General features: G+C 43.5%; 1 pseudogene; it reads left to right on the top strand.

Moving 5' to 3' along the window:
- Nucleotides 1-23,731, top strand: part of LOC125136758 (cyclin-dependent kinase 1-like) — a 42,986-nt pseudogene extending 19,255 nt beyond the window's left edge.
- The last annotated feature ends 1,009 nt before the right edge of the window (nt 23,732-24,740 follow it).

The following is a 24,740-nucleotide window of genomic DNA, read 5'->3' as shown; positions in this document are numbered from 1 at the left end:
ATGCAGGCTGCTTTCAAAGCCTCTGCAATTATCCCATCTATAAATACAGCCTGCTAGCACAGAGGGGCAGAGACACAGGCAAGAGGGATTAACCCTTAAGCGGGCCTCCCCCAACTCGCATCCCCTGCCAGTGTTCCCCTCCCCTTTCACCCCAGAACCCCTTCCTGCCAACAGCTGAATCAATGTTGACTTGCACACAGTTGCTGCACAGCAAAAGGGAGGGATTCAGAGGGGGCCTGTGGACAACAATCTATCCCTGGTAGTATTTATTCTGCAAGCCTGCAGCACTCAGTGTCAGCTCTCGCACCAGCCCTCTGCTCCTTGCAGACACCCAGTACAGGGCCTCCCTGTAGGCCTCTTTCAAAGCCAGGTCTGTCTCCAGCCTTGCTCTCCCTGAGAAGGGGAACCATTTGCTGCAGGCCTAGGTAACTGAGTTACACTGAAGAGAAGTCTTGGTTTAAATAGAAGCCATGGCTGGAGCTCCTATTTGTCCAGTGGACCTACTAGATGCTCCTTCTCCCTGGCTCCCAGGTCACTGGCCTTCTTCTCTGGGTTTCCAGAACATCACAGCCTCCTCCTATCTCAGGGAATTTGTGTTCCCAGTCTCAGCAAAAGCAGCCCACTGTGTACAGGGGACACCTCCTCATCTTTCAGATCATGAAGCCTTCCCTGGAACCCCAAACTATATCAAGGTCCTTTATGGGACCTGAGATGCCTTATAGCTACATGTCCCCTCCCCCTGCACCCTGTCCGGTGAGTTATTTGTCTGTTGATATTCACTGTTGTGTACCTACACCAAGCACATTGCCTAGAATCTTGTCAGTACTCAAATATTGGTGAATGAGTTAACAGGTGACTGAATGACTGAACGAATGCTCAGTCATGGGTTAACATCATGAAATGTGCAGAGCCACCATAAAACTCCTCTAGGATGTAAGCACAGGGGTCCAGGATGGTGCCTGTCTTGTTTACCACTGTCCCCAGCACTTTGCCCAGTGTCTGGCCCATGGCACGTGCTCAGTGAACACCTGGTGATGGAGGTAAGAGAGTGACAGCTTCTGTTACCAAGGATTCTCTATTTAAGTGTTACCAGCCCAGTGAAGGGCTTTTCAGCAATACAGCAACACAGTTCAAAAACTTTTTTTTTTTTTACAACAAAGCTACAATAATCATAACAAAGCAAGTTGTAAAATTGGTATTTTAACTTAATTTTAACTGTTGGTAAGAAGGGAATCAAGTGATGAGTCATGATCTGCATGTGAATGTGTTTTTCCCAAGTAGTAAGTAAGTGATAGAGGAAGAGGGGTAGTGCCGGCCAGAATAGTCAAGGTATGAGTAGCCATGGGCCAGAGGTGTACTGGGCGGAGGCGGAGCTCCCTTGTTAATTTAGCCAACAAATCTTAAAAACAGAAAAACACAGGGAAAGCTCCATGAGCAGTACCTGTCACAAGGGAGGGCTCAATCAGACCTGATGGCCATGCTCAGGTAGGAAGAAAGTGACAAGGACAACGTGGGCATCCTCCACGGTGGAGGGGCTAAGATCCCAGCTCTCCTGGAAATCTCATTCTAGTAGAAAGACAAGTCAATAAATTAAAGACAATTTCAGAAGAGGAGAAGCCCTATAAATAAAATGACTGCCAAGGTGGATTTTAGGCAGGGTGGTCAGGAAAGCCTCTGAGAGCAGGTGAGGAGAGAGTGGAGGCGAGAATGAGGCAGACATTGAATAACCTGGGCAGTAGGGGGGTGGGGGGTGTTCCAGGACAAGGAACAAGCTAGGCTGCACACGCAAAGCACTGTCTAGTTGTAATAGCCAGATGGATTCCAGAATCACAGAAGACAGTATGGCTGGACCGGGAGGGAGCGTGACATAAAGACTGATCCACAACCTCTCACTCACAGTTCCTTTACAGACTGAATGCACATGCCCCCAGCACTCCGCAGTCGGTTACCACAGTGGGGCTTCCCGTTTCCCAGGGCAGGACAAACAGAGGAAAAGTTAGGTAAAATTACACGGCTTTCTTCATTGCAGGGTTTATAAGAACGTCGAACATGCTAGTGACTCAACATGGGGATGCAGTGTTTCCCATGCTCATTTGATAGGGAAGGAAGAGCCCCTCACAGAACTGAGCTCTGAGGAAGTCACTTCTAGAAGAGCTGCACTAGACACCAGAAGGACCCATTCCCCGGCCCTCTGGGGGTAGCTCACACTGCTTCATGGGCTACTGAACCAAATCTGATGCCCTCTGGAAGGGGTCAGACTTAGAAGGAAAGGGATAGAGGATGTCCTCAATAAATCTTGCTCCTCAGGCACAACCTGCCAGCATCCCTCTGACTCTGTATCTTTAAAGGCAGAGAACCTCTGCATTGAGAAAGAACCTCTGGTGTTCCAGACCTGGGCAAGGTAACGGCCTTGGGGCCTCAGTCCCTGCTCCCCACCTCTGCTTTGGCCCCTCTTTCCCTTGTGTGCTTGCTTGGCTCCCTGGCCACTGAATTTTGCTTCCCCTTATATGTCCCACACTCACCTCTGTGGCTTTCCCAGTTTACACACTTCCTTGCTCCTGCTTCCATCAGACGTCCCTGGTAGCCACTATCCAGACCAAGCAGCCCTAACCATGAGACACGGAATCAGCACATGTAGCTGCTCCCTGTTGGAGGCAGATGCTTGGTACTCAGACCTACCAATGGGTTACCCACATCTGTTACAGAGACACCATCCAGCCTCCAGTGAGGTCCATTAGCAAAACCATGATTCCACTGCGCATAAAAATCAACAATTTCAGCTTAAATCCTAGCAAGTCTTGGTCAAGTTATTGGCTGAACTATAAAATTCTGCTTTAGTGTCCAAGAAAACATTCACCACAACCAACAAGCATTGTACTTCAATTTTCATTTACAATCCTTTGCACTGTTAGAGTGAAATGTTAAGTTTATTTATTTACTTAGCTTTTTTTTTGGGGGGGGGGGCCACATCCATGACATATGGAAGTTCCCAGGCTAGGGGTCAAATCACAGTTGCTACGTCAAATTGGCCTCCGCCACAGACACAACCTTGCAGGATCTAAGCCTACACCACAGCTCGTGGCAATGCTGGAAACTTAACCCACTGAGTGAGGCCAGGGATCAAACTCGCATCCTCATGGATATTAGTCAAATTCATTATCACTAAGCCACCACGGGAACTCCTGAAATGGTAAGTTTAAACAAACAAACAAACAAATCAGAGCACTTTCACTCCTGGGCAAGATGGAATAACAGGGCCTAGATTTACTCTCCCACCTTAGACAACCTGGGAAAACCAGACAAAACATAGGAACAGAAGTTTTCAGAGACTAGGTAACAGGCAACACAGGACTGTGATCACTGAGAAAAGAAAAAGCCAGATAAGCTCTTCTGTGGCACTAGCGCACTTGACTGCACAGAGGCAGTTTCTGACCACAACAAATGGAGGGGGCCCCAGACAGAGCCTGGCAGGCTGAGTTCGGGAGCCAGAAATCAAAGTTCAAGGACCCTACAGTGGCTATAATTTGTGGGGCAGAGTACCAGAGAGGAGATACTGCAGAAAGCTCTTCCACCCCAAAATGCACAGCTGTGAGGAGGAACTACCTCCTCAAGGAAAGACCCCTGAGAAGGAGTAAGCAACGTTATCCCCAAAGGTCCAGAAAGAGTTCACGTTCCAACCGACCAGAGTCCAAAAGGACACTTCAGGTCTCCAAGTATCAATGTCAGCTCTGACCAGTGTCAACAGTCCTTCATGAGTTTATCCTCCTCCCTCCCCCGTGTACAGTCACCCGAGTAAATAGCCGTGGATGATCATCCTGACCCAGCCTCAATTTCTTTTGGTGATGCAGATCGAGGAGCATCCTTGTCGGCTGCCCCTAGAGATGCCATGTTCAATTATCCATCCCTCAACTCCACAGCTGAGGCCCCTCCGATTGCCCATGACCTTTCCGCCCCCTACGACAACTGTGTCCACCTGGCTTCGGAGGGGGGTGCGCCACCACCTGGGTTCTATTGCCTCAGGCTCCCTTCTTCCCCATTGTTCTTATCGAGCCCTGTTCTGAGTTGGCATCTCCTGCCACCAGCCCTTGGCCTCTAGAGGAGAGCCACCTCATTGAGGAGGGCATTCCTCCTTCCAGCAAATTCCTTACTGTTCCCATATACCCTCACAGCTCACAGTCTTCCAAGAACATCTTCCCTTGTGGGTTTCCTGGCTTTCATAGCATATCCACTCCACCATGCTCATTTCTCTCAACCTTTCAACCCTTCCTCCCACCGAGCACCAGGAAATCCAGGCATCTCAGTGTGTGCCAACACTTTCCCCAAGCTGCTAGGACCCATCCCAGCAGTGTACTCCCAGACAGAGGACTTGCTCCCAAATCAATAAACTCTCCCCAACCAACTCTATGTTCCACCCCAACTTGAGCAATCATCTCAAAACCCAGCCCAAGCATGCTCTGGGAAAATTCTCTCTCTTTCTTATCAGGCGCAGTTTGTCCCTGGCCAGGTGTTGTGACCGTATCCTAATTTTTGGCCTGGTAGCCGGGAGGGGAGGTGCAGCATTCTGGGGGAGCCACATACTGTCTTGCAGAGATCTTTGTGTTATCTTCAAGGAGAGGGGAGCACTAGCCCTTAACAGGGAGGAAAAGATCATTCCTGCAGGCTTAGAGGGTATGGGAGAATCTGATGAGTCAAGATTTTAAGGTCTATTAACCAGAAGTCCCCAAACCATGTGTCACAGTCCCATTCTTTCCTAACCTGGGCCCTGACCTTGGCTAGACTAGACCTAAGCACTTCCTTATGTTGAACTCACCTCTTCTTTCCTTCAACTCACCTCTTCTTTCTAATGATTAAGTCTTGAGACTCAGCTTTTGCTTCTCTCTCCTTCTACTGGTAATGAGAATTTCTTTATATGCTACAGGAAGTCCTCTGGCCTTCACACTTAGCTTTATAGTTGTGATTAATCACTCTCAACCCTTTAATATCTCCTTCCAAAGCATTATTTGTCTTAGCAACATCTACTCAATTTCACTGTCCTCATCACACTATTTAACCCATATTTCTCAAATGTTGATACTGCACAAGCTAATCCATTCTTTTCCACTGATAGAAGTCCCAAATCACCACAAATTAAAGCTTGTACTGCCCCACCTACCATGGGTAACGTGGTCCTCATTGCCAGCCAGGCAATAGTGATCCAGCTCCCAAGTTCCATCCTAGCATCCTTTGGTCACCGGTCAAGTTCATTATGGAGGTCTCTAGGAATCAATAACACCCATGGAGGGGAAGGGAATAAAGCAAGTGACCCTCCACTGACCCTCAGGGGAGTTTTAAAGCTGAGATAACACTTAGGGGTTACCCTGAATTGGGAGGAAGGGGTCTAGAGCTTGATACACTGGCTTCCATCAGTCATTGGATATAAGCACCCACCCCCCAAAGTGGAAGTGACCTTGAGCTAAGTAGCTCTTTGTAATTAAGGCCATCCTGGGAGGGCAGACAGCTCAGGGCTCTTAGCCACAGCACTCCCAGCAGATGGGAAATCAGCCTTTCATTGCTAAGGGAAGATCTGATGGTGCATCCAGGGTCCACCACCCTCCTAAATCAATACCTGCACTAAGTCCTTGCTTCAAGCTTTGCTCTCTGGGAAACAAACAAAAAACAACAGGGACCAACTGGGATGTTTGGTTCACTCATAAAGGAGGAGAGATTCCTATAGCTCACCAAATTGTTATTTAGGAAAAGAAGAAATGCTTCTCTTTGAGAAGGGGCGAGGGGGATCTTCCTGGTCTCTGGAAATAACTAAGTGAAGCCTTAGGGATTTTCTTATTTCTTTTCCAGGAAAGTTCTTTATTTCACCCAGCCTGGACCTACTATTCAAGGAAGGCTTTCTGAGGCCCCAAACTCTGAACATCATCAATCTCCATGAATGAAATTCTGGGCATTCAGGAGCTGAATTGCCAAGGTCTAGTGGGAAGCTATGTACTCACTATGAGAACAGCGCAAGGCTGGGCTGAGCGTTCAGGCCCTGACAGAGGTCTAGGCTTGGAAAGGAGCCACATTCAGGAGGACAAGTTCAACCCAGCCGTGCCTCATATTTCTCCTCTTTCTCCTCTTCCCTCTTTCCAGGGCACAACCCATCTTGAGGCAACACAAAAACATGGGAGAAATTTTAGAGCTTAAAACAGCTGGTAGAAACTGGGAGAGGACTGGTTACATTGCAAGTCTAAGGTAGGCCGAGGAGGAAATCAGGCTGATGTGATATGATAAATGATCTAGGGGGCAGGAGGAGGCACATTCTCCGGGCTGGCCTCATTTATGCCATCATTCTAGCCAGAGCCCTCCTCCACCGGGTTGACTGCTGCATCAGCCCCACACAGCAACCTCAGACACAGCCTCCAGCCACCGTAGGTCAGCATCTACGTGGGCCCAGCCTCTCCTCTCCTCCCTAGCGTGGACTCCAGTCTGCCCTCCTTCACTAAGGACATTCCCTCCTTATTAAAGAACAGAAAGTTTGGATGAGTGAGGTGTAGTATAAAAATCATTGCCATTGGCAACCGACTGACAAAGGTTCAAGCTCTGCTCTACCACTTACCACTCTTGGCTCTCAGGCAACTTCTTCTGCATGCCTTGCTTTTCTCATCTGCAAATTGTGACTACTGCTTCCTAACTTACAAGGGGGCTGTGAGGATTAAATGAAATGATATGTTTGAACCTTGCCCAAGGTGCTTAATAACACCAACTTCATGCCCCTCTCACCATTCAGCTGATTTTGATCGCCCTAAACTGTGCTAAGAGTTACTGAGATACAACACATGACATTTATCAAAGAATTTACAATCTTTAAGCTTCAGAAAGGCAGGGACCATGTCTATTTTATTCACCAATATATACCCAGCTAATACGCCCAGCCTCTAGCACAATGCCCAGCACATGGAGATATTCAGAAACATTTGTAGATTGAATAATGAATGAACTGTGTAAACCTGGATCTTAATATCTCAAGACCCTAAAAGAGCATCTAGTCCAGGGACGGCAAATCATTTTCATGTTGCCCACCCCAACTGCTATGTAGTCAAGACCAACAGCACTGTATTGAGAAAGATTCTGAGGCCACAACTGTCTCAGCCGGAGAATGGTGCCATCAGTTGGCAGTATTTGCCAAAAGAATGAAAAGGGATCAAGCATCACTCGTGCCTATATTTACCCTTTTTGGTGCAAACTAACATGTCATTTTACAGAAGAGGGGATGGGAGCTCAAAGACCACACAACCAGTTAATGGCAGACTTCAACATAACCCCCAAACATTCAGCTCTGGATGAGAGCAGCAAAGGCTTGACGTGGAGGATACTGGCAGCAAGTCAGGAACAAAAGGCCAGAGAGACTCCAAGCAGTCTTTCCTTCCAGCCACTGTCCCAGGATAAACATTTCTCCTCAACCCCCATTAGCAGTGGTACAAGCATAATCCAGAAGAAATGCTGATGGATAGTAGAGACCGAGAAATTTCAATTAGGCCCAGAGACCAAACTCCTCGTTAATTCCCCCTTAACTAAATCATTTCCCTTTAGGCCACTTCAGTTCTGCATCCACCTCCCCCCACTTCATTTTTGGTAACTGTCCACCCCTCCCTCTGCCCCATCTTCTCAGGTTCCTGAGTTGCAGCCCTCACTTAAGACAGATTTGTCTCATCTCTCTCAAGACTACTGCTTGAAAGAAGCAGTGAGAAGAGTAATTAGCAAATTCAGCATTCTGGTAACCCTTCTACAGGGAAGGATAATCATTTGTTAGCTTAAGTAAATCCCCACGCCTTGATTAGCTGTCTGAGTTTGAGGAAGAAATGAGAATGGGCTCACTCACTGTGCCTGGGGCTCTGCAAGAGACTTGAGAGGAAAACAAGAGTCAAAATAAATTTGTTTCACTTAAAACTGAAGACGCCTTTCAAGGAAGGGGAGCTTAATGTCCCACTCCCTAGGTGTGAGCTGTACATAGTGACTTCCTTCCAAAGAATACAGTATAAAAGGGGCAAATATAATAAAAACTTTGGATTGGAGAAACCTGACAAATGCCATCTTAGCCAGGTGGCCAAGGTCAGCCTCATCACATTGGAGCCATGTGAGAAGAAGGGCACCTCACCTCTGCAGTCTTCCTTCCTGACCCCAGTCGAACCATGAGAAACGCATCAGGCAGACCCCAACTGAGGGACAGTCTACAACATGCCTGCCAGTCTACCTCAAAACGCAAGCCATCAAAAACAAGGAAAGTCTGAGAAATCATCACAGCCGAGAGGAACTTAAGTGTAATGTGATATTCTGAGCAGGATCCAGGGCAAGAAAAATAACATTAAGTAAAAACTAGGGAAATTCAAATAAAGTATGGACCTTAGCTAATGATAAGCTACCAATGTTGGTTCATCAATTGTGATAAATGGACGATAGTAAAACAATGTTAATACTAGGGGCAACTGGGTGAGGAGTATACAGGAATTCTCTGTATTATCTTCACAACTTTCTATACACCTAAAATTATCCTAAAAGAAAACTTTTTTTCATTACCAGCAAAGGCCTTAAGGGTCATCTCTAAAACAGCCCAGGCAGGTGGCTCTGGTAGCCCTTCTGGTAACAGGACTTGTCCACATTCTCCCTCCTTCTGAAATGACTTCTGATTGAGCAGCCAAGTGGCCTCTTCTCTTCCATTCTATTTTTCTGAGTTCTGCCCTCAGAAGCCCACAGAGAAAGTCTGGAGTCTAGACTCTCTTCTCCAATGCAGCCCTCAAAGGTTTCAGAGTTATGCTTTATCAAACCAAGAGATCTGCAAACATCTTCCAGTCCAAAACCTTCATTTTTTTTAAAATAAAATTTCATGGCCTCACCTGCAGCCTATGAAAGCTCCTGGGCCACAGCTGCAACCTATGCCACAGCTGCAGGAATCCTAGATCCTTTAACCCACTGTGCTGGACAGGAGATCAAACCCACACCTCTGCAGCAACCCAGGCCACTGGAGTCAGATTTTCAGCCCACTGTGCCATGGCAGGAAATCCCCAGACCTTCATTTTTGAGACAAGAGAACTCAAACTCAGGGGCAGGAAACTCAATCACATACACACTGAAATCCAGGTTTGCTCACTCAAGTCCAAAGCCTTTTTTTAATAGCACCCTGCTCTTAAGAAGGTCAAGGAGATCCTATTGTGGTGCAGTGGGTTAAGAATCCAATTGCAGCGGCTCTAGTCACTGTGGAGATGTGGGTTTGATCCTGGGCCCCATGTGTTAAAGTCTGGTGTTGCCACAGCTTCGGCCTAGGTTGCAGCTCTGGCTCAGATTCAATCCCTCGCCTAGGAACTTCCAAACACTGTGGGTGCAGCCATTAAAAAAAATTTTTTTTTAATTTTTTTTTTTAAAGAAGGTTCACATGTATCCGTGAATACATGGTCATTTCCTTCACCATCATCATAATTTGAGACATCCACATGCTACAGTACCCTCCCACGAAGACCCTCACCAGCTTTTGAATTCTTCCCCTGCCCTCTCCAGAGTCCTTTCCAGAAGGAGTCAGGGTTTGAGATGTTAAAGAAACCAATATCCCCTCTTCCTAACAGCTAACGTCCCAAATTGAATAGAATGCTCCAGCTGAGAACTAACCAATATTACACTGCAGCACAGAACTGCAGATAGATGAGCACACCTTCCTCAAGCAAGCTTCTGCTATACCTGGCTAACTGTCACATGGATAAAGCATGAATCTTCATGAAGCCTTTAGACAACCGAAACATCAAGTTGCCATCACTCTACAGCTCCAATTCACCTTCTTCCTATCTCTTCTAAAAAGCTTTTACACACTGGGGAGAGATAAGGGAAAGAGCCAGTGAGAACTTAGCATTCATTAAGACTATACAAGGTGCATGATATATATTACATACATGACCCATTAATTCATTCACTCAGCATTTACTGAGGCCATAAAGTGCCAGGAATTAGGGAAAGAACTGTGAATCTAAAGATCACAAGATACCATCTAGGCCCGCAATGATTTCAGTCTAGTAGGAAAGACGTTCATATCAACAACAAGATGCATAAACATATGACAACGATGAAAGTATCAGATTAGGATTATTTGCCTATACATAACTATATTTTCCAAATGAGGAAGCTGAAGCTTCAAAAAGTCAAGTACCTTACCCAAAAAAATGAGTTAGCGAAGGAGGCAGAGATTTGATTCTAGGTGACATAGCTCTGAAGTCCATACTTTCCCAAACTAAGCTGTTGATAAGTGTTCTATAAAATGTGTCCCATGGTCAATTAAGCTTGAGAATACAGAGTGCCACTTCTTCCTCTTGGAAATTCAAAACGCCCATATGTATAATAAAGGCGCTAAAAAAATCTCGAAATAAAATTTCTGTTTAACCCATGAGTGTCCTAGATATGTGACCACTGAAGTATTTCTTCTGAACTTTTTTTTTCAGAGAATATTTTATTAATATAGAAAATTAATCTTATAGGGACCATTCTTTGGAAAACTCACCTCCATATCCTGCCGTCATTCCTACGGTAAACAAATGGAGCTATCATGCCCCTACAAAAAGGAAAAAGGCTTAACCTAGACTTGATAGATCAGAAATGTGCAAAGCCAAAAATAGCCCTTTGGAAAAATATAGAACCCATGGGGCTTAACAGAAGATCTTTTAGCCTAAATGACATGAAAGTAAAGATAAATATTAGGCCAAGACCTCTGAATTCATCTCCAAATTCTACCTGTTGCCCAAACAGCCTTCCACAGTTCCCTAGGTAACTCTGAGATCTTGACTTGCAGGAGGCCAGTAGAAGTATGAAGTTATGATGCCAAAGAGAAGGTAATGAGAGGAGAGAGACACCTGTAACACATGACAGGAGAGAGACGGGCAGAGGTGGAGAAAAGTAAATTCCTTGCAGAGAAGGAGAGAAATAAATGTTACCCTATAATGGCAGCTTTGGTTTCTAGGCACTGCTCCGGATTATGAAATGCTACTGATAGAGTGATACTTATTTCCTCTTTCATATCAATCCCCCTACATTAGAATTTCTTTAAAAAAAAAAAAATAGCACTGTTGGCATTTGGGGCCTCCCAGTCTCGGGTGGGGAAGAGAACAGCCCTGGGCATTATAAGATGTAGAAGAGCCTTCCTGGCCTCTACCCAGCACCAGAACTATATGCCAGTAGCACCTTTCCCTAGTTTTAAGAACCAAAAATCTCTCTAGACGCTGCCAAATGTCCCCTGGGGGGCAAAATCACCCCCAGTTTGAATCACTGCCCTAAATGTTCTCAGGTGTCCATCACCATTCCATGTTGCCATAAACTCCAAATAAATGATTACCCTGCAAAACAAAGACATAACCTGTCCTGAATATCACTGACTGGGCCTCAAGCTGCTTTCCAACAGAGCCCCACTACTTACTGCCAGCTTGCGTGACTTCTATTCATTCCGGGGGCCCATCTCAAATCTCACCATCTCCTTCCATGAAGTCTTCTGCCAACCTGAGTCAGCTGTGACCTACCCCTTCCTGCTCTATTCTACCATTCATGGTATAGTATCATACAGTAGTGGCACATGATTGACTTTAATTGAAGATCTATGCGGATTTGATCTCGTACTGTCCTGAAATTCATTATGCATGACCAAACACTGATAGAGCATGTAGGATGTGTCAGATACTGTGCTGCTGCCATTGGACATAAAAGGCATGAAGATATGATCTTCACCTTTAAAAAGAGTACAGTGTCCTAGAGAAGGCAAACTCAGGCTTATAGTCTTGCAACAGCTGCTTGCCTCATCTCCCCTGTGGGTATTCTCGAGGGTAAAAGCAAAAGTCCAATCCTTCTTTATGTGCTGAGCACAGAGTGGGTGCTCAAGAAATTGCAATGAACTTGAATCAGCAAGGAATGAGAGCTTCTATGAGAACTCATCTCCACCAAGGCAACTGTCATGCTTCTAGGACTCCACTGGGCTACTTCTTCTATGAAGTGATGGTAAAAGTAAATGGTGGTTGTCCTTATTCGGAAAAACCAAAAGCTAGCGACCCTACATAAATTACCTTGCCTTTTTTTAAAAAAAAAAAAACTTTGGATCCATGAACTCCAAACATCTGTAACCCACTGCTTGAATAGTGAAACTACAATAAAGGAAAAAGGGAAGGGGACAAGAAATATGTTTCAACAATCAGGAAGTAACAAAGACTTTGCATAAATAACTATCGACAACAAATAGGCTAGGGAATACTTGAAGATGTGAACATGTACAAAATCAGTAAATCTAAAGAGTCTGCATTACTGAGTCTTGGGGCATGGGGTGGTAAGTGTGGAATATCCTAAGGTGCTAACATTTTTGAAAAGTAATGAAAAACAGGAACAGGAGTGTGGGAAGACAGGTGGGGGTTTTCATTTTCCCAAGACAGAAAAAGCAAGAGCCCTAAATGGCCAGGGTTTAGGAAGGCTAGCGTTAGCATTTTGAAGAAACAATGGAAGAGAATTTAAAACAACAAAGATGAATAGAGGTCACCTGGACCATCAGTAATAGAGACGAGCCGCAGCTACCAGTCTGCGTCAGGAGGCAGAATCCACTGGGTCAACACTCAGAAATGCTCAGTAAATAGTAGCAGGAGTTGTTAGTATTATTACTGACACATTGAGTTCCCTGACCATGCAGCCTTTTTCTTTCCTCTCCTTTGACTTAAACTAGTATCAGATGTGGCATTTGCATTCAAGCCTTGAAAAGAACCAAGCTGATGGCTAGGAAAGTTTCCCAAAAATTCTGTCTTTGTCATTCACCCAAGAAAACTGACAGTGACCAGAGAAATAGGGGAACACCATTTAGGGCAGCAAATGGAGCTCAGGGCAGTGCATTTTCAAAATCCAGAGTCTATACAGTTCTAAACCCACATCAGGACACGCTCCACCCAGCCTCCCCTTCCAGCACACTGCTGCCTACCCCACCCCATCATATATAGTTGTCTACATTTTCCTATTCACTCTTACCAACCATCAAAAACTGAGGAATCTGGGCTATATACCAGTGGAAGTCTTGCCCAGTATGGCAGGGGGCCTAGGAGCCAACATCCCTGTTCGGGAGGTGAAGTAGCAGTGACCTCTATCTGGCGGGCCAAGAAGCTGGGAAAGACAAGGGCCATCCCCACAGCTAGTGCTGGTCAACCTCAGGAAAAGGTGTTAAAGTGGAGCCGAGGAACCTCAAAGAAAAGACAGCATCTCCTCAGCCAAGTCTGAACTCTGCCAAAGAGGCTCAAGGCCCTTGATGTAGTTACTTTTAGGCCACAGCACTGGTCCACCCAACCCTGGGAAATCTGAGGCCTCATGGGAGAGCCCCATTCATGAGCCTTGGAAAGACCACAGACCTCAAGGCCAGCCCAGGCCATGGGGTGGATCCAGCCCCAGAATGGAAGAGATGAGCTCCACTGATGTGTATACAGGGCCCAAGGACTTGAAAATGAAAGGAATGAAAGGAATGAGTCTGTCTTCTAAAGTCTGAGCAAAGATATGCAAATCCAGACTGGCAATATTAACATATCTATCCATGGAATGTGTCTTTTTTTTTTTTTAGGGCTGCACCTAGGGCATATGGAAGGCCCCAGGCTGGGAATCAAGTCAGAGCTGCAGCTACCAGCCTACACCACACAGAAACAGCAACTCTGGATCCAAGCTGCATCTGCAATCTACACCACAGCTCATGGCAAGGCTGGACCCTTAACCCATTGAGCAAATGAGGCCAGGGGTCGAACCCACATCATCATAGATGCTAGCTGGATTCATAACCCCCTGAGCCACAACAGGAACTGCTAAAGGAGAATTTCTTAAAGAGGCTGTTTATCAAATTATTCCAACTCCCCAATAGGTGGTAAAATCAACAAGTGGATTACCTACAGTTTTTTTAAAATGAAATAGTGTATAGTAGAAAATATAAGAATGCATCATATGTAATAATGTTAAGAATTGTTCATTGTTTTCATCAACTGTGTGTGTTCATGTATGTATGAGTACTTGTCTCAATTTAAAATGTATCTCTTGGGGTTCCCATCATGGCTCAGTGGTTAACAAATCCAACTAGGAACCATGAGGTTGAAGGTTCAATCCTTGGCTTTGCTCAGTGAGTTAAGGATCTGGCTTGCCATGAGCTGTGGTGTAGGTCACAGACATGGCTCGGATCCTGCATTGCTGTGGCTCTGGCATGGGTCAGCGGCTACAGCTCCGATTAGACCCCCAGCCTGGGAACCTCCATATGCCCCAGGTGTGGCCCCAGAAAAGACAAAAAAATAAAATAAAATAAAATGCATCTCTTTATTTTATATATATATATATTTTTTTTTTTTTTTTGCTTTTTTAGGGCCACACCCGCAGCATATGGAAGTGCCCAGTCTAGGTGTCAAATCGGAGCTACAGCTGCCGGCCTATGCCACAGCCACAGTAACACCAGATCCGAGCCATGTCTGCGACCTACACCAGGCTCATGGCAACGCCAGATCCTTAACCACTGAGCGAAGCCAGGGTTCACCCATATCCTCATGGATCCTAGTCAGGATGGTTAACCCCTGAGCCACAAAGGGAACTCCCTAAAATGTATCTCTTTAGTCACAACTTAAAATGTATCTACTGTTATTCAAAATGATAAAAACTTTTTTAGTAGACTCTAACAAAGTTTTAGTCAATCTAATCACTCATTCATTTATTCATTTACTCAAAATTATGCATTGAGCAACTACTATGTGCCAGGCCTCCACTGGGCACTGAGAACACAAATAGTCACAACAGCGCAATTCTTGTTACGTATTTGACGAGGCTGTGAGATAGGTTCCATTATTATTAACATCTTGTCCAGATGAGTAACTTGCCCAATGTCACACAGCTAGTAAGTGACAGAGCTGGAATTTGAATCATGCAGTCTAGATGCAGAATCTCTGCTCTTATCCACAAAGCAAGAGTACCCAAGGACTTGCCCTATTGCTCCCAACAGTATCTTTGTTGCAGCAAAGAATTGTATTAATCCAAGGCCACTACAGATTAGATCTGTGTCACTAACTCCCCTGGTCTGAACTGTCATGCTAGCTAGTCAAAAGGAGCCTTATACTTTGGCATTCTGAGAAGTCTGCCATAAGAGACAGAATGCACTGCCCAGAGTACCCATTCCCCTTGGCATTTCTTGCCACACAAATGAATGGATTGGTGTTCTCTCAGTACACATTATGTACATTCATGTTGATGAGCTTCATGGGCTGACAGAGCAGTATTTGGAGATGTAAGCCTGAGGGTCAATCTAGGCCACAGAGATTTCAATAAGGAAATATCCTTAAATAGCTATGTGCCTGCCCTTGGCTAAGTTACCTTTCTGTGCCTCAGTTCCTCAACTATGAAACAGGGATGATAACAACACTACCTCCTAAAACTGTTGTCAGGATTTAATGAAGCAGTAAACGGAAGGTGTTTAGCAAATGCCTAGTACATAGGAAGTACTCATTCAGTGCTTGCTAACTATTACTGTTTTACTGAGCACTTTCTAGTATCAAATTTATCAACCAATGGAAGAGATAATGTGTAAGAAGGTCATGCCTGTAGAAAGCTGGGCCGGGCTAGAGGAGTTCAGGGGAGAGGTACTTAACAGGCAGGTTTCAGAGAACAGACATTATCTTGAGACGAGTGAGTGCTCAGGTTGAGCCAATGGGTGAAGAATGAAGGAAAAGCCATTCCATCCAGACACAGCGAACACTTGGCAGAGACACAGAGGACCCTCATGTGCCAAGTATATACAAATAAATAAAAACATCTAAACAAAATTTTCCCCTGATGCAGGCATGCCCACGTGCAATATCATCAAAAGTCTCCAGCAAAAATTCTCGAAGGACAGGTTTTTCCAAAGTTGTTTCAGGTGTTGAAATATATACGCAACATGCATTTTATAGATACTCACTTTTAGGCAAGTAAAATAGCCCTAAAAGAAACTTAAAGGAAAAAGCACCAGTCCCTAAATATAGTAGAAACAGGAATCTCTCTCACAAGGCTGGACATGCTGGAGAGAAGTGGGCTTCCAAACCTGGGACCTTGTTAGAAATGCAGATTCTGGGCCTCACCCAGACCTACTGAATCAGAAATTCTGGAGGTGGGGCTCAGCCCTCTGGGATTGAAAACCACTGCTTTAGAGAAAATTTCCAATAAGGAAACAAAGATAAATGTAACAACAGTTTAGGTAACAGCTCATGTGAAGAGCTCTGTTCACTGTGCCCAGAGCCAGGTACAAGTTAATACAGCAGCTTAAATGCTCAGGCTCTGACAGAGCTGCAGTATAGGCTACAACCACAGCCTGGATCTGATCCCTGGCCCAGGGAACTCCATATACCACAGGGGGGCCAAAAAAGAAAAGAAAAAAAAAAAAAAAAAACAGCTCAGGCTCCAAAACTCATTGCCCTCGGTTTTAACCCTAGTTTTGGTCCTTGATGGCTGCTCCCTCCTTTAACCCCTGCATCCTCATCTTCAAAATAAAGAAAACAATTCCTCCCTTTTAAGACTGTTCTCAGGACTCAGTAAGATGGTCCCTACAAGGCATTGCACAGAGCAGCTCATGAAGTGAGAGCCAGGATGCCAGAAGGGAACTCAAGCAAACCCACCCCCTCCAAGAGTGAGAACATCTCTATGAACTGTGACAGCTTTGGAACAAGCAGTCTTCAAGTTGGAAGACATGCTCTTGAGGATACAAGTGGATGTGGTTTGGAGGCACGGAGAGATTGATGAGGATCAATTTCCAAATTCTCAGTTTTCCTGCTGACACCCCTAAAATCAATCTGCCTGCAGTTGGGACATCCAGCAAGTTCTCCTTCCCTTCCTTCTCTATCCTCTCTTTCACAGTAGCCTTCCTCCCACTTGCCAAAAGCAAGGCATGATGCTCACTCATCCCCAATCTTTCTCTGATGTATCCTGGAGTGCAAATTTCCAGGACTCCAAACAGGGAAGTAAATAGAAATACTGAGGTTGTAAATGTCTCTGATGAGTGGGTAACAAATCCATTTACAAGTGAACAACTCAAATGACTAGTTATAAGTCCTTTTCCTAGTCAGGTGTTTTCCACATAATCGAAGGAGAATCTAATTGTGCTGTCAGCTGATAGATCATTAAAAATAATTTTTGATGATAGATTCCTATGTGATTTTTAATATGTGACTTGTAAGTAGTTCAAATAACTCAAATATTAACAATATTCCTTACATTTCCACTTACTTATGTGAATATTTTTAGCACTTTCACCTTTTTTAAATTGAGATATAACATTACACTAGTTTCCTGCCCCGCTGCCAACAGGGCGAAGCTCCTGTCCTCTGCGCGTCAGGACGTGCCCCTCTGGGGTGCTGTGCTCCAGCTCCTTCACTGTCCTCCAGAGCACGCATGGCCAGGAGGTGACAGCGGCCAGCACTCCAGTTTCCCCTGTGGTTCCTTGAACACAGTGTTTATGCCCAGGTTGTACACGTTTTGGAAGGCAGCCCCCCCCCCCCCCCGCCCTCGGCTCCGACTGCTCCCCCTTGCTGTGCGCTGGGGGGCATGCGGTTTGTGGTCTTTCCCCTCCGGCCTCTGGGGCAGGGAGGCCCCGCTGCACCTCCACCCACGTCAGCAGGGCCGCCCCGTCGGCCAGCACACTCCCCTGGCGGGTATGCCAGCCAGGCCTCCCCTCATGGACTGCCGGGGAAAGGCCGTTCCCTTCGTTGTTACCGCTTCTGCTCAGACTTTGCAAAAAATATACCTATAAATATATAATTATCAATCACCCCTGTCCTTGAGAAAGTCTTGAATGAATAGAGAATTTATCCCACTGCAATATTTGATTGTACGGAGGCTCACTGTTTCATCAACAGAAGAAGCAGAAAGGCTGTGTGTAAGTTTTGGGTACTGTGTACCACCTCTGTTATTCTTCTAAAGCCAAGTATTCATGTACTTAAACCATATTCTACTTAATTGTGTTTGATTTTAAAATATGTATATATATATATGAATTATATTTAAAAAAAAAATTACACTAGTTTCAGGTGTATAAGGTAACGATTGAGTATTTGTACATATTGCAAAATGATGACCACAATAAGTCTAGTTAGCATCTGTCAGTGCTTATGTCTTAATAAACAAAAAAATAGGCTTGCAATTGATGCCAAACTGTTTCAATCAAGCAATAAGTAATATTTGTCCACAAATACATGATACGAGTTTTTAAAATCCCATCTATCTCACAGCAGATGCATCTCCAATGAATTTCACTTCTGTGTTTAATAATTCCACATCAAAATGTATAACATACTTATGCTGCTCTTCTCAGTTACACAGTATAATAATTTTAATGATAATTCAATCCAGAAGACATGTTTTAATGCTCTTTCAATTTATAGGTATGTTTTTGTTGCAGAGAAGTATGATACAAAAATAAATTTAAAAAACTTTCGATATATAAATATATACTGAAGTATGATACAAAAATAAAAAACTTTCAATATATAAATGTATATAATATAAAAATATATTACATTAGGATTAAATTCTGTGGGGAAAGTGGAATGAAAATATAAGTTCAAGGAGAAAAAGAAACAATGTAAAATTTTCTGGCTACTACAGAAAAGCTTATTTGTGTATTTTTAAACAGAAAGTAGTAGTATCAAATCATTATGGAATTAAGATTGGGAACATTAAAAAGAGCAGTGTAAAGGTTTATTTTTTTCAATTTTTTACTATTTGACTTAACACTATTCCGTCAATTTCTGCTGTACAGCAAAGTGGCCCGGTCATACATATGTATACATTCTTTTTCTCATATTATCTTTACCATGTTCCAGCACAAGTGATTGGACAGAGTTCTCTGTGCTTATACAGCAGGGCCTCATTGTCTATCCATTCTAAATGGAAGAGTTTGCATCTATTCACTCTGAACTCCCAGTCCACCCCACTGTCAGTATTAACTATCTGCCAAAATTTACAGCCTTTGAAATTTTATATGTAAAGTTATAATGAAAAATGGCAGATACCAAGTTAAATATATGCATGGCAGTACATTGTCTCTCAAACTCTTTTCAAGGGATGTGCAAGGAAAAAAATGTGACAATGTCTGCTCTGGAAAATCTCCTCCTCGTTCTCCTCATTCTTCAATAGGTGAACATATTAAACAGAAGTGACACTCTCGGTGTTCTATTGGATGCTAAGAAGCATTCCAGAGAAGTAAACATCACTGACTCTCTTTTCAATGACTCACCACTGAGTGGATCCAACCATGGAAAAAAATGATGTAAAGCAATTGAGGTGTGTGGCACACACTGGTCTTGCCCGCGAGGTGCTCATACTCTCTGGTGTCCTTGCTAAGCAAATCCAGACTGTGTTTATTTAGGACAGCAATATGAGAGGTAAATACTCATTTTTTCAGCCTCCCTTCCCATTAGGAGTGACCATTTGATGAAATTATAACTAGTGAGATTTAAGTAAAGACCTGAGGGCTTCTGGGAAAGCTTTTGCTTTCCTAGTAAAACTGTACAGATGAGGCTAGCTCTGCCTGTCTTTTCGTCTTCCTAAATTGAATGCTGATGTGATGCCTGGAGCCACAACATTTATGTCAAAACTATGAGGCAAAAAGCATGAGAACAAAAGGCAGCATACTAAGAATGGCAATATGGACATATGGAAAGATCCTGGGTTCCTGATAGCATAGGTTAGCTGTGAACTAATGCCAACAAGGGCCTACCTTCAGATCTCTCCCCATATTAAATACGTTTAGACATTTCAATTGCTATAAACCAGGGCTAGCTGGATGTGACTGGGAGTCACAAGCTACTCTAAAACTCAGTGACATTAAAATAAGTCATTTTATTAAGCTCACAGATTCTGTGGGTCAGGAATCCACGACCTGGAATGGTTTATCTCTACTCCATGATGTCTAGGGCCTCCATTGAGAAGACTCAAACAGATGAGTGACTCAAACACCCAGGAACTAGAAAAACTGGACCTGGAGAATCCACTTCCAAGAAAACTCCTCCACTCACGTGTCTGGTACCCAGGCTGGAATGACCAAAGCCTGGATTCAGATGGGACAGTTGACCAAGTGCCTACACATGTGCCCTCTTCATATGGCTTAGGCTTTTCATAGCACAATCGCTGGGTTCTGGGAGCAAGCATCCCAGGAGACCTAGGTGGAAGGTGAATGTCTTTTTATGACGCAGCCTTGTACAGGAAACACAGTGTCATTTCTCAGTACTCAGTTGGTAGAATCAGTCATCAGATTCAAGGAGAGGAGACACAGACACAAGCTCTCAATGGGAGGCATCTCAAAGAACTTGAAACCATTTTTTTAAACCACCACAGTGGTTGAGGTTTTTTTCCATGCAACTTAAGACGTGCCTAACTGATACAAAGGATGATATATGATAACATAAAGTAGATGTGAAGCTGAACAGGACAAGTAGGCTACTGAACGCAAAGAGAAAGAGATATTGAGAGATGTCATCAAGAAAGACTTCGTCATAAATAAACACTGATAAACACCAACTGAGGGCCCAGAAGTGCACAGCCCAGAATAAAATGCCAAGAGGACTGCAAAAATACTGCAAGATTCCATATCTATCCCCATGCTAGACATGAGCTCAAATCTCAATCTGCTATTGTCAACTAACATAACTTTGGAAAATCCTAGCTGAGCCTCAGCTTGTGTATCAGCAACAAGGAAAACACATGCCAGGGAGAGAATACCATGACAAGGACCTAGAATGGTGCATGATACTTAGTAAGTGTCCAATAAATGCTGTGCGTGTCGCCATAAAAAAAGAAGGAAAAAACAGACTTGATAAGATTTTCTGAAGTCCATGCTGATGTCCAGCCTTTTCCCTGAAAAGCCCATCCCTACAGTTGCTGCCAATTTGGAAATATCTATACCATTTTTCACAAGAGGCCATCCATTCCAATCTGAGATAAGTTTTCTAAATATTAGATCTGAATTGATTTATTTTATCCCTAAATGCATTGGGCCACAATCTTCCTGAATGGATCAAGTCAGACCTTCTATTTTTAGCAGCTGGCTCATTCAGTCCATTTCCTTACTATAAATACCTGAGTGCACTTGTTTCAAAGTAGAACTCTTTTGTCATCTGATTGTCCCAGTCTAGATTAGAGGGGGATCAAGGAGAATGAAAAATGACACAGAGGATAATAAAGAAAGAGAGACTGCATTGCTCTACTCTGCTCACCAGCTATTTTCACAGACTCTAAGATCCACAGCCTACTGGATGCAGGAGAAAGCTGAGAGGTTCTAACCCTTCTCAGCGTGTTAACTTTGAGAAGTTGGCAGCTGTTTGGGACTTGATTGAACAACCCAGACTCTTTTCTATCATTTCATCCACTGAAAGTGTCCTTTTCAGAATCCCACATCTCAGTCTCCCTACTCATAACATGTGGACACTGACCCCACCTCCAAGGCAGTACAAGAGGGGAAGTTTCTCCCGGTCTTAAGTGAAAATAAATTATCATAATATCTCATATCCACCTCTAGGGAGTCTCCAAGAAGGGAGACAAACAACAAATACTGGTCAAACCCCTACTGAGCTCAAAGCACTAAGAGGAAATAGGCCAGAGTCAGATGAAAAAGTAGGTCTGCTGGGGAGCTGTATGGAGCACCAGTACATAAGGAAAAGTATGAAAACATCACTGGGTGCTGGTGTGTCACTGAAAACTTAAGGAGATGGAAGGAAAAAAAATGCAGTATCAAAACACTTCTCAGGAAAGTAGAATGAGTGCTATAAGAAAACTGTAAAATGATCCTAAAGATGTGATGAAGACCCATAAGGGTCATGCTTTCAATAGTGAATAATTGTCATTTTAGCATTGGCAGTATCTCAATATTCTCCCTATTGTGAGGTTTCTACCAGCAGTCCTCCTTCTCCATTTTTCTACTCACTATTCCAGTTTTCGGCTTTTCTTAAAGTTGAACAAATATTTTGATTGGACAAGTAGGTTGATTCAAAGGGACAGGAGATTATCACCAGTCTACCAAGATTCCCACATACCTCCATTTGGACACTTCCCCCAAGGACCCCAGAAGGTTACAAAAACCCACTTATCTGGGTTTCAAGCATCAAGGAACCACTGTGATTCTAACACCAGCCAATGGTGAGCAGTCTCTTGGCCTCTCTCAGTCAAAATGCAGATATACCTCAAATAATAGAAAAGTATCTATCAAACATTTTCAAAAATGATTCAAACATGATGACCAAGTGGGCTTTATCTCAGGAATACAAGGCTGGCTTAACATACAAATACCTATCAACGTAATTCATCATATTAACAAAACCAAAAGAAAAGAAAAACATATAACTATCTCAATGGATTCAGAAAGATTATTAGGAAATGGTTCATAATAAAAGCTTTCATCGCTCTTGGAAGTTGAGGGAAAAGTGATCCAGATATGATAGCTGCACCACTGCCTCCACAACCCCTCAAACACCTCCAACCCTGTCCTCCACCATCACAGAATAATAATCTGGGATCTAATAACATTCCTACTCAGTAATTGTAGGTAACTGTACCAAAATAGAGGAAGGTGGAGAAGTTATCTATGGTCTTTATGTATAAGGGTAGATGCAGAATTACAGGTCCAAGAGTAGCCATGAAGAAAATCAGACTAGAAAGTAAAGAAGAAGCGTTCTTAGTAATGCAATTTGAGAAATTTATCTTTTAGAAGAATTTGTCATTCAAACATAGTCACTCCTCAAGATGTGGTTATGTATGAATCCAGATTGTACTTCATCTTTGAATTCCTTGGATCTCAAAAATACTTGGATTCTATCCCTCCTGGTCTGTTCATGGATTCCTCACTTATTAAGAGTTATCTGTACAAAACCCTTCCAAGGGATTGTGTTCTGTCACTGTAGAAGAGCTCTTCACAGAGACTTAAAACCTCAAAATCTATGGGTCACAAAAGAATAATTACAGTGGTTGATTTTGGATTTGCCACAGCCTCTGGAATACCTATTAGAGTACACATACATGTGGTAGTAACACTCTGGTATAGATCTCCAGAAGTATTGCTGCGGTCATCTCACCACCCGGCTCCAGTTAATATCTGGAGTAGAAACACCATATCTGCAGTATTAACAACCAGGAAGCCACTGTTCCATGGAGATTCAGAAGTCGATCAACTCTTCAAAATATTCAGGGCTTTGGGAACTCCCAATAATGAAGTGTGGCTAGAAGTGGCATCTTTACAGCACTCAAGAATACATTTCCCAAGTGGCAAACAGGAGACTTAGCATCCCATGTCAAAAACTTGGTTGAAAATGGCGGAAGTTCCCGCTGTGGCTCAGCAGTAACGAACCTGACTAGTATCCCTGAGGATGCAAGTTCCATCCCTGGTCTCACTCAGAGGGTTAAGGATCTGGCATTACCACAAGCCATGGTGTAGGTTGCAGATACAGCTCAGATCCCATGTTGCTGTGGTATAGGCTGGCAGCTGTAGCTCTGATTCGACCCCTGGCCCAGAAACTTCCATAGGCAACAGGTGCAGCCCTAAAAAGGAAGAGAAGGGAAGGGAGAAAAAAGGAAGGAAGGAAGGAAGGAAGAAAATGGCTTAGGTTTACTTTCCAAAACATTAGTTTATAACCCTGCCAAACAAATTGCTGGCAAAATAACACTGAGCTGCCCATATTTTAAAGGTTTAGACAATCAGATTAAGAAGATATTGGGGAGTTCCCTGGTGGTCTAGTTAGGACACAGTGCTTTCACTGCTGTGGCCCCGGTTCAGTCCTTGGTCTGGGAACTGAGATCCTACATTAAGCTGCTGAATGGCATGGCAAAAAAAAAAAAAAAAAAAAGATTTAGGATTCTAACAAAAAGTTTCCACATATTGTATCCAGAACAGACAGTTCTATTTTTGCTGTTAACTCTATTTTTATCTCATGTATTTTTCTTTTCTTTGTTGTAAAGCCTAAGCTGTACTTCATCCTCTAATTACAAGTATAACTTTAAGTGTAAATATTGTTCTATATGAATTTAAATGTAATTCTGTGTACATATGTAATCTCACTGTAACAACTATTTGTTACTATAATAAAACTATAAATCTAGTGTTGATAACAAAAAAATGAGAAAAAAAATCTTTAAACCCAACAAATTAAGAACAGAAGAAAGCTTCCTCAGCCTAGTAAAAGAAATCTCTGAAAAACCTACAGCTAACATCATACTTATGGTAAGTGACTGAATGGCTTTCCCCTTAAGATCAAGCACAAGGCATGAATATCTGCTCTCACCATTTTACTCAACATTATACTAAAAGTCCTATCAGATTAATAAGGCAGTAGAATAAATAAAAAACATTCAGGTTTGAACAGAAGCAAAACTGTCTTGGTCACGTATGATAAGATTGCTGATGTAGAAAATCCTAAGTTATCTGCAAAACAGCTGATTTTTAGCAAGGACACAGGATACAAAGTCTGTATAAAAAACAGAATTTCTAAATGCTAGAAGCAAAGAATTAGAAATGAAATAAAATAGATACTATTAACTGTTTTAAAATACTGCATTAGTTCTCAATTGTTACATAGAGAATTACCAAGTTAGCAGCTTGAAACGGCAAACATTTATTATCTCACAGTTTCTAAGAGTCTGGAATCTGGGAGAAGATTCCCCAGGTGGTCCAGCTCAGTCTCTCAGGAGGTTGCAGTCAAGATGCGGGCCAGGGCTGCTGCCATCTGAAGGCTTGACTGGGTCTGGAG

The sequence above is a fragment of the Phacochoerus africanus genome, chromosome 9 (genome assembly GCF_016906955.1).
Source record: "Phacochoerus africanus isolate WHEZ1 chromosome 9, ROS_Pafr_v1, whole genome shotgun sequence".
Lineage (NCBI taxonomy): Eukaryota > Metazoa > Chordata > Mammalia > Artiodactyla > Suidae > Phacochoerus > Phacochoerus africanus.
This window is presented reverse-complemented; position numbering and strand designations above follow the sequence as displayed.